A 10,370-nucleotide genomic window follows, 5' to 3' on the forward strand; every position below is an offset into this window, starting at 1 on the left:
TCACACCTTAGGACGGGACAAAAGTATCTGATAAGAGACCATTCCAAAGTATTTGGGATTTACTGTAATTCCAACTACTAATCAAAATGTTAATTAGAACTTCAGAAATTTGAGCATCCACCAGTGTATCATAAATAAATTCCCATCTCAAACAATCATACGCCGTTTCAAAGTCAATCTTAATTATCATACATCCCACTTTTCCTTGTTTCTTTTGAAATAAATGGACTATTTCTTGAGTTATGATTATATTGTCTGTGATCTATCTTCCAAGGATAAAACTCTCTTGTGTTTCCGTTGTCAGAGAACTTATAACGAGCTTCAGTCTATTGGTAATTACTTTCTTGAGAATTATGAATACCATTGGTAGCAAACTAATTGGTCTAAATTAGGAGAGATGCTCTGGACCTTTCACTTTCGGAATTAAAGTAATAATAGATTTATAAAGGTCATCACCAACTTTCGCTCCTTCAAATACATGTTTTACATACTTGATTACATTACCACCCACCACGTTCCATTGTGATTGAAAGAACAATGTTCGGAATCCATCAATCCCAAGAACTTTAAGGGATTTCATTTCAAACAATGCATTACTGGCTTCATCATCCTTCACTAGTCTAACCATACTCTTAATAACTAATTGCTTAAGTAGTGGGAACTTACCTCTAATTGAATATGTCAAAAGAGAATCCTCTTCTTTAGTATATAACATCTAAAAAAATCTACTACTTGTCACTTAAGTATCTATTGATCATCACACCAATTCCCTTCATTGGATTTAAGATGGAGGATTTTAAGATTATTCCTCCTACATGTCACTCTAATGTGAAAATATCATGTATCCCTATCTCCAAGTTTTAGCCAATTTGCCTTCGATTTGTGCATCCAGTAGATTTCCTCCTATTGAAAAATAGTCTCGTATTCTAAACGTAGATGATATTTAAGTTCTTTGAGACTTCTAGATGGTCAGACCTCACATGCTTTTTCGATGCCTCCCAACCTCATCAAGACTCTTCTTTTTCTGTAAAATATATTGCCAAAACAACATTATTCCACTACTTTTCTTTGACAGCAAAATTTTCGAATGCTTCTTGAATATCTAAAAAACTCTCCCAATCATGCTGTAGGAGGTTACAAAAATCAGTATGTGAAAGCCAAGCCTCTTGAAATCTAAAACAGGTATTCTGATTAGTTCTTTCCTTATCCTTCAGTTGAATTAGGATAAGTGTATGGTCAAAATTAACTTTAGGAAAATGCTACACTGAAGCCTTAGAAAATCTTAAGCGCCAGTCAATATTACATACTGCCCTGTCAAGTCTTTCAGGGACTAACCCCTTTTTCCAAGTGAATTTTGGTCCTTGAAAACCTAAATCAAGCAATCCAACATTGTTCATAAATTTTTGAAAGTGTGCACCACGACGACTACTTCTAAATGATTCACCAGACTTCTCATGAGAGAACGAAAAAGCATTGAACTCCCCCGTTGAAAGTTAAGGTCTGCTGATATCTACAAATGAATAAAGTTCATTCCAAAGATCCCTACGAATTATTGGTTAGAATGACCATAGATTACAGTTACTGGTTAGAATGAATCGTTAGAACCATCCTTACCGGCTCTTCACTGCCATTGCCATGGCCGTCACCTTCCTCCATCAACTCGAGGCCCAACAACTCATCGACTCTAATAGCAGTAGTGCGCCTCCGTTTCATGGCACCAGTGGCTCTTTTCTGCTTCAAGTTTCTCCTCTTTTCCCTCGCACCTAAGCCTCAGTCCGCTCGATCCTTCATGGGCCCTATTGGCACGTATTGGTAGCCCTCAAATAACGAGACATTGATGCCTACAAAATACTCCTGGCTGGCCTCATCTAGGGTGGGCTCCAAGGTCTTGACTGCCCATAATTGCAAAATAGGGATTGTGATTAAATTTTAAGGAAACTTATTATACAAATTCACAGTAAAAATTAGTAACTGTTCACTCACCTGCTGAGATGACTTTAACATCTCAATTGCCTTGTAGAAATCTTTTGGCTTTTGGTTGCATTGCCATTTGCACATGCGTGGGTAGACATTGTCCTTCAGAATAAAGGGGGCAATTATATTTCGTAAGACTGAAATTGCCTCCATTGCCCAGAACTACAAGTCAAATGTAACCATTATCAGACCGTAAATGATAAACGAGTGCAACTATAAATTATTATGTCAAAAGAAAAATGAAAAATGTTACATGACAGTACCTATATCACCCATGCGAATCCGTAAATGTTGTACCATAAACGATCCTTCTGCAAGTTCGAGGCAGGCACTTCAAACCTCTTCAAAAGGTAGTCCAAGGTTAGCCTCTAAACATAATGACCCCATAGGAAGACATTCTAAGCGTCGATGTCCTCCACCAATGACAAGAGCCAAGGTGTCACCCATCTACGGTAGTCTTGACCAAATAAAATGTTAATCGCAATCAAGATGAATGCCATCTTGGTCGCATCTCCCAATCGCTGAAAGTTGCCTCTACAAAACGTATCAAGCAACGCCTGTAGCTTAACACTCTACTACCCGCTCTAGTATCGCACATGAATTCCATCCGCAACAACCTCGTACGGTCATGTGAACACATAGGGCATTCGACAAACTTCAGTCATGTGATAAGGCAGAACTCCTGCTTTGATATGCGTGCCTTGCTTTTGCCAATGGCAAACCATAGCTCATGCTCCATTGAATCTGTCACAGTGATTCAACGAATCATGATGTTATGCAAGAGACCAGCGGAGAAGTAGCCATGTGGATATATGTCCAACAGCATTCCGAAGCATGTACGCTTTATTGCATTGTACTCCTTTTTCTCTTTGAGAGTCTTGTTGATGTAATGCAGTTGCGACCACTTACAGTGGGTGTTAATAGCAACATTGAACACCCACTTTTCCTTCGACACAATAAGCAAACTGTCAAGATCCTCATACTGTCTAGAATGCATTTGCAAAACATGGCACACATGCACGAGTGAGTTAACCCATAATGTTGTAACACGCCATACATATAATATAAAATGTTGTAACACGCCATGCATATAATGTAAAATGTTGTAATACGCTATACATATAACGTAAAATGTTGTAACACGCCATGCATATCAAGTCAAATGTCGTTACACGCCAATACTGACACATCAATCATTATAATTACCATGTCTTTACATGAACTGGCCTAAAATACCCATGGCGTGTGACACGTCAATCAGTGTAATTATTGACTCGTTACACGAATTGCCCTAAAATAACCAATATCGTGACACGCTAAAAACCCCCAAAAAGCAGTTAACCCACTACACTCCATATCTGTTGTAGTTCAAAACTTTGGTACGACCATAAAACTAGAAAGGAAATAGTTTAAACATAACAATTGAAAAAGATTGAAAAAACACGAACATATCACACAAACCCAGCAAAAAATTAACAAACAGAAGAAAATTTTCAAAGTTTTATTTTTAGATTGACTAACCTCTTCACTGATAACTGACATTATTGCTATGGTGTCTTCAAGCTTACAAAGAACAAAGTTGAACACTCTGGTACCTTTGGGAATGAGGAATGAATCAAATCAAACTCTCTAAGTTCCTTCACACAAACGTTTATGATTTTTGAAAAATATTTAATTAAAATGAAATGGCTTCACAATTTTCTCTATAAATATTCATTTATTCATTGCATTCATTCAGTGGAAGTCCAATCGGTTTCCTCGTTATTTGCCTATTTTTGTTCTTTTTTCAAACCATGTCGTGTCACATGTTCAAGCCATGTCGTGTCACACACTCTAAACCCTACCATGTCATAGATCTCCATGGAGTCTGACAAACTTTGAACCCTACCGTGTCACAGATTCCCTCCATGGCGTGTCACAAACTCTGAACGCTGGCGTGTCACAGATTCTCTCCATGGTGTGTCACAAACTTTGAACGCTGACATGTCACAGATTCCCTCCATGGTGTGTCACAAACTCTAAACGCTGACGTGTCACTGATTCCCTCCATGCCGTGTCACAAACTCTGAACGCTAGCGTGTCATAGATTCCATCCATGGCATGTCACAAACTTTGAACCTTGCCATGTCACAGATTCCCTCCATGGTGTGTCATAAACTCTAAACGCTGGCATGTCACAGATTCCCTCCATGCCGTATCACAAACTCTAAACGCTGCCGTGTCACAGATTCCTTCCATGGGGTGTCACAAACTCTGAACCCTGTCGTATCACAAATTCTCTCCATGGCGTGTCACAAACTCTAAACCCTGCCATGTCACAGTTGTGTCACACATTCCCACCATGTCGTGTCACACATTCCCAACATGCCATTTCACAAACTCTAAACTCTACCTTGCTACAGTTGTGTCACATATAGCCTGCTGTAGCACGATTATTTCATGCTTTGCATTCACATCTTTCTCCTTTCGATTCACCACCGTATCAAGGATTTCTAGTTTTACATCATTCTCCAAGCTTTGGATTCATCACGACTGGTTCCTCATTAGGTTTAATATCACTCTTCTCCTATTGTCTGAATGTCATGTCCGACATTTCTGAAAAACCATCTCATGCAATATTATTTTGTTTTTCACAAGCTTCGCGAAAAAGAAATGGATGTTTGCACAAAATTAGATGTTTACAAATTCTTTGCATATTTATTTTCCCATTTTCCACCTGTTTGAGAGTGCGTGTCAACGAAGATGGCTCATAGGGCATTTTTATCCAAAAATCTATTCTCGTTGCTAAAACTAGTTAAAATTATGTAAAGGCTTATTTTCAAAAACATGTTATTTTTAAGGGCTAAAAAACAAATTCTCCCAATTTTTTATATATTATACAAATTTGAAAAAAAAAATTATTTATAAATTTCTATTACACAAATCTCAAAAAGATATTTGAACAATAAATACTACCTTAAAATGTACAAATAAGCAGATTTTAGGGATGGCTACATTTAACAAATGAACAATTGGTGGGTTGAAGCCTAATGAAGAGCTGACCCGTGAAGAAGAATTAAAGTGATGAAAAAGAATTAAAGAGAAGCAATCGGTGGATTGAAAATTAGATTAATGCTACCAAAATATAAAAGAGAATCAAAATTTTTATTAAGATGGACGAGAAATAAAAACGTGAAAGACAAAATATTGGTTGTTGGCTTGTTGCATTAGAAATCAACAATTTGAAGACTTTAGTATTATTGATTATTATATTGAAGCAATGACTTATAGTATGATTATTTATTAGTTAATAAACCAATATCTTTAGAATACTAGATTGTATATATTCTGACATTTATGCTGTGAGCATCCAACAAACTATTAAACCATTAATTTTTCATGAGAAACAACTTCCGTCATAATTGATGAAATCAATTTGGAAGAAAAAGAAGCCTGCAAGCACTAAACAGCGCAAGATTTAAACTCAAATCTCTTTCCTGAACCACATAGTTGCAGACTAGGAAAGTGAATGCACAGGATTAGCTAAAATGTGTAGTATTTGAGAGCAGACATTTCTTTATCTTTAGCTTTGAAAGAAAATTAGAGGGCCCTGTTAAATTTCTGAGCCAACATGACAAGTCAAAATGCCGCAAGCAGTTTTGATGTACAAGAAATAAGGTCTATTCTTATTCCATATCAGCTGATGAAGATGGTTGATTTATATGAATCAAAATACCTGCCAAACAATTCAATTACAGAATGTGATAGCAAACAAAGACCGGAAAAATACAAAATAACAGTAGCAGGGTCTTAAGATAAAAGGAAATTGATGCAATTGCAATAATCTTCATTTTTTTTCAGCCTCTCGAGGTCATATACTCAAGAAAACTGTAGACCATTTTGTAAAGAAGTGTTCAGAGTCACTACATCGATCCTCCCATTCTAACTATTTCCAGCATTCTTCCTCTCCACTGTTGATTTTGACATATGCATGTAGCTATCATCAAACAAACAGACTTGTTGCAAGCACCAAACTGTGGATTATAATTATCTGGAAATTGGGGAAAATTCATACTCGTTAGTAGACTAAGAAGGCTACTAAGTCATTAAAAGCAAGGAAAGTTCCTAGCTGCGATGCCAAGTGAATTGAGATTATTCTAACCACAATGTTACAAACTATCTGGAAGTTGATTCATCCTATTTTCAAACAGTTTGCAATTTCTTGCTTCCAAAGATACACAGGATGACAGCAAAGATTGAAGTCCAAAAACACCCTATTCACAATTATCAGAATCACTTGTCAGAAAGTCATTTTTCTCAACAACTCCCCAAAGACAAAGGAGGGTTGCAGATTACAAATATTGTCAGAGAAATGGAGAAAATCCATTAGTAGCTTCTTTAGTTTTGAGCAGCAGAAATAGCAGAGAAATGAACAACAGAAGAGAAAAGAAAACTGACGATACATTGTGTGTTGAATCATTTCATGCGTTTGCAGTCTTCATTAATATCTCAAAGTCGCCTACAATAACTTTCTTAGCTGGACCTGCAGTTGGAAAATTCTGTGTTAAAACAAAAGAAAGTAAAATTTTAAGTGGGGTAGGGAAGAGAAATAGATAATGACAAGTGATATGAAAATGAAACAAATGTGATTTTGTGTTACTGATAACATATAAACAAATGAAATTGCCATTACCCCCATAAAAAAATTAATTGAATTGAGGTTATGCGCATGTCATCAATGGCGTTTCGTAAATATTAGAAGGATTTGAGCCCTTTTCTTCCTCTTTCCTTTCCTTTTTCCCCTACTTTTCCCTCATGTGGTTCACAGTGCGGGGCTCAATGATAAAGTAACAATACCCTGGAGGCATGATACAGTTTAATTTCTATTAAGTCAACAACATCTAACTTTTATCTGTGAATAAACACATACCAGACTCTCATTGGATTAGGAAATTAACAGCAAATAATCTTTGCATCTAGCCATTCATAACAGCAAATAATCTTCCTTAAGTTACTTGAAATTGTAACCAAGCACTTAAAAAATGGCTTATGGTACTTGTCATAGGCCACAAGGCAGGTATCTGACATGGGGTACATATTACAAAGTTATTGTTTTTTTTTACATAGATAGGATTTGAGTTAAATAATCGAAAATAACTCTCTTATATTATAAATTTCATTTCATCCATCTCAGGATTTGAATCTGAAACTTCCGTCTAACCACTCGAGTGTGCTTAAAGACTAAGGATTGACTTATGTAAACACGACTTGTAAGAGACATTATATCAAAACAACAGAGCAATCTCATTAAGGATGTAAATAGATCACACTAATTCGAAAACTTCACAACAAATTAATTGAAGGAGAGCAAAGCAAACAAATTTAGAATTATCGAAGCTGAAGATAATGACAAATTGGAAGTAAACTTACTTTCCAAAATCTCACAGCTCTGATGTCTTCAGGATTCTCTTTATTTCACCATCAGTGGGGTTCGAAGAAAGGCAGAAAAGCATTCTGAGTGGCTTTATTCTTCCATTCTAGCGTTTCCCACCACTCCTTTTCTCCTTGAATGCAGATTGGATTTCCCTTAGCACTGTCCGAGCTAAGAGGGAGCTCCCTCAGTTTGGGGCATTCTCTCACAAATATTTCTGTCAAACATGGGAAGGGTAGCACATCCCAGTGTATACTCTTCAACTCTGGTAAAAATTGTAAAGTAAGATTTTGTAGCTTAGCAAATGGGTTTGGATTCAAACTTCTAACCAGATCTGCAGCTTCACTCATTTTTTCCTTGCTCATTATTTCTTCCATTTTTAGGCAATTAACAACCCAAAGAAATCTTAGATTTGGAACAAGAATAATCCATGTCATGTCCCTCAAATTGCCGCACTCAAATATGGTAACCTCTCGAAGGGTACGAAACAGTGAGGCTTGTATCATTCTTCCTTCCCCTTCCTTCTCTATCTTCATCTCTTCCAGTCTTGCACATTCACTGATATCTAGTCTCTCTAGACACTGCATATTTGCTAAAGATAAAACATTTAATGACTTTGACTCTTTAAAAGCACAAAGAGATAGTTCTTGAGTGCAGCCTGGTAAGTTGGGGAAGCTCAAAAATCTTTCAAGAGCAGAAGCACTCATTATATGAATACTCAGCGTATTCAAAGATTGCAAACACCCCAATTCCTCTATTAGACCTTCATTACCATCATTCAGGAGATTGTCTCCTTCTGTTTCGTATGGATTATGAAAATCATTAATCCCTCCATTCAAATGTGGCAAGCACCCCAATTCCACTATTCCATCTTCATTGTCTGCAACCATTTCTTCTTGAGAATAACCACCACCAGACCGAAACATTCTGAATATTTGCAGCTTTGGGAAGCTAGATATCAGCTTCCCTGGAATTCTTCTAAGATCGTCCGTGTATCTCAGGTCCAGGTATCTTAATTTCGTCAGGCTCTTCAGCTTAATTGACAGCTCTCTTAAACCTGTCCGTGATAGATTAAGACATTCCAGTGAAACCAATTCTGAAATTCCCTCTGGCAATTGTCTCAGACCCCGGTTACCTGCCAAGTTCAAAACTCTGAGATTAGGCATCAATTTGAAGAAGCCATCACTGATCACCTCCAACTCATTATAGTTAAGTAACAAAGTTTCAAGATTAGGACATGTGGGTGTTGATGTGAGATCTTTGATTTTATTGCCTGCCAATGATAATCTTCTTACATTTTCCCATTTTCCAACATCTGGTGTTTCAGTCAATTGGAGCCCTGCTTGTACAAAAAAGCTCTTTTCCGGTGCTTCAGACTCGCCTGCTATCCACAATGTCATGTCACGAATCACATCATGCATCTTCACGTAGTATTCTCCATCTTCTTCTAATAAACAAGAATTAACAAGAGAATCGATGATGTTGTATCCTTGCAATCGAGCTCTTCTTACGCTGTCAAATTCATCCAAGAGCCCCTCACAGAACCAATACTCTATCAGCTCAGATTTCAAAATAAGAACATCTTCAGGATACAAACCACAGTACAAGAGGCAAGATCTCATCGTGTCACAATGCAAACTATCATAACTGAATTTTAAAACAGGATACACCTCTTGTCCCATTCTTGCCAATTTATGTGCAGATTTCTTCAGGACCTCAATTGCGTATTCCCATGCTTGGGGAGTCTTCTTGCTGGCCATGGCTCGGCCAATAGTAATTAGTGAAAGAGGCAACCCACCACACTTTGCAGCCATCTTTTGGGCTAACCCTGGAATATCTGGATGGCTATGAAGGGTTTCTTCTCCAACTTTCTCTCGAAACAATTCCCAAGCTTCATTTGCTCTCAAACACTCTACCTTGACTTTCTGAGCTTCCATTTCGTTACATATCTCTAAAAAACGAGTAGTGAAAACAACCTTGGAACCATTTTCCTGGCTCGGCAAAGGTATCCCTATCTTGGTTAAATGCACCCGTTCCCATACATCATCCAAGAACAAAACGAATTTTCTTTTACTCAAAATCCTGAAGATGTCTACAGCTTTCTCATCAGAACTTTTATTCTGCATCCACCCATTAAAAAGGCCTACCCTTTTCCCAATCTTTTCTTGAACGGTTTCGACCGTGTGATCTTTAGACACCACCACCCAAATTACAACATCAAAATCTAATGGATTACCACTCAACTTGTTGTTAACTTGGGTCAAGAGTGTTGTCTTCCCAACTCCTCCCAATCCGTATAAACCAATCATTCCAACTTGTTTGTCTTGGAGCAAGCTCCAGACCTTAGCCAATGTTGATTCCAAGCCCACGGTGGGCTCAATCGGTCTCACATCCACTGGACCTGTAGGTTCGTTCTCAGCTACCTTGTCAAAAACTCCTTTACTCTTTAGCTCAACTACTTGTTTAAGTTTCTTAGCCACTTGTCGACCAAACTTGTAGCTAGATTTGCAATTCTTGGAGAAGCAGCCTGCGAGACATAGTTTCTCCTTTTCTGTAGAGGCATCTCTTATCAATTCCTCAGATTCCATTATCATAGTTTCCGCTCTTGAAAGCCAAACTTGAACTTGGCTAAGCCGCTTGATCATGAGTTGTTGTTCAGCACAATGAACCCTCCGATTCACGTCATCTCTTAGTGCTTTCAATTCCTCCACTGCAACACGCAGAGCTCTAAGGTTTTTCTCTAGCTTACAAGTGTAATTCGCTCGTCCAACTATGCAATCCCAACAACGAGAGACTGTGTGATCTGTTGAGATTTGGATTGAGCACAAATTGCCCATGTATTTTTTTTCTTTTTTATATAAAATTTGATTTTTGAACTGACAAAACAAAGAAGAGTTAATGCGCTTGTTGGCTTTGAGGAGACTTCCTGCTTTTGATTTGAAGAACTTTACCACTAAGTCGAGGAAAATGCGAGTTTGACCAGAGT

At 37.6% G+C, this 10,370-nt stretch overlaps 1 pseudogene across 2 annotated transcripts; it reads right to left on the minus strand.

Annotated features, from left to right (window-relative positions):
* Positions 1-5,652: 5,652 nt before the first annotated feature.
* LOC18595262 (putative disease resistance protein At1g12290 pseudogene) lies at positions 5,653-10,370 on the minus strand (annotated as a pseudogene). 2 transcript variants are annotated; one of them, XR_016026953.1, is made up of 5 exons: positions 7,384-10,370; positions 6,647-6,811; positions 6,417-6,496; positions 6,116-6,227; positions 5,653-6,004 (listed from the first exon to the last, which is right to left on the minus strand). The product of XR_016026953.1 is annotated as a putative disease resistance protein At1g12290 pseudogene, transcript variant X2 (transcript). The 2 variants fall into 2 exon arrangements; XR_016026952.1 differs by lacking the exon at positions 6,647-6,811.

Source organism: Theobroma cacao, chromosome 6 (genome assembly GCF_053813885.1).
Source record: "Theobroma cacao isolate CCN51 chromosome 6, ASM5381388v1, whole genome shotgun sequence".
Taxonomy (NCBI): Eukaryota; Viridiplantae; Streptophyta; class Magnoliopsida; order Malvales; family Malvaceae; genus Theobroma; species Theobroma cacao.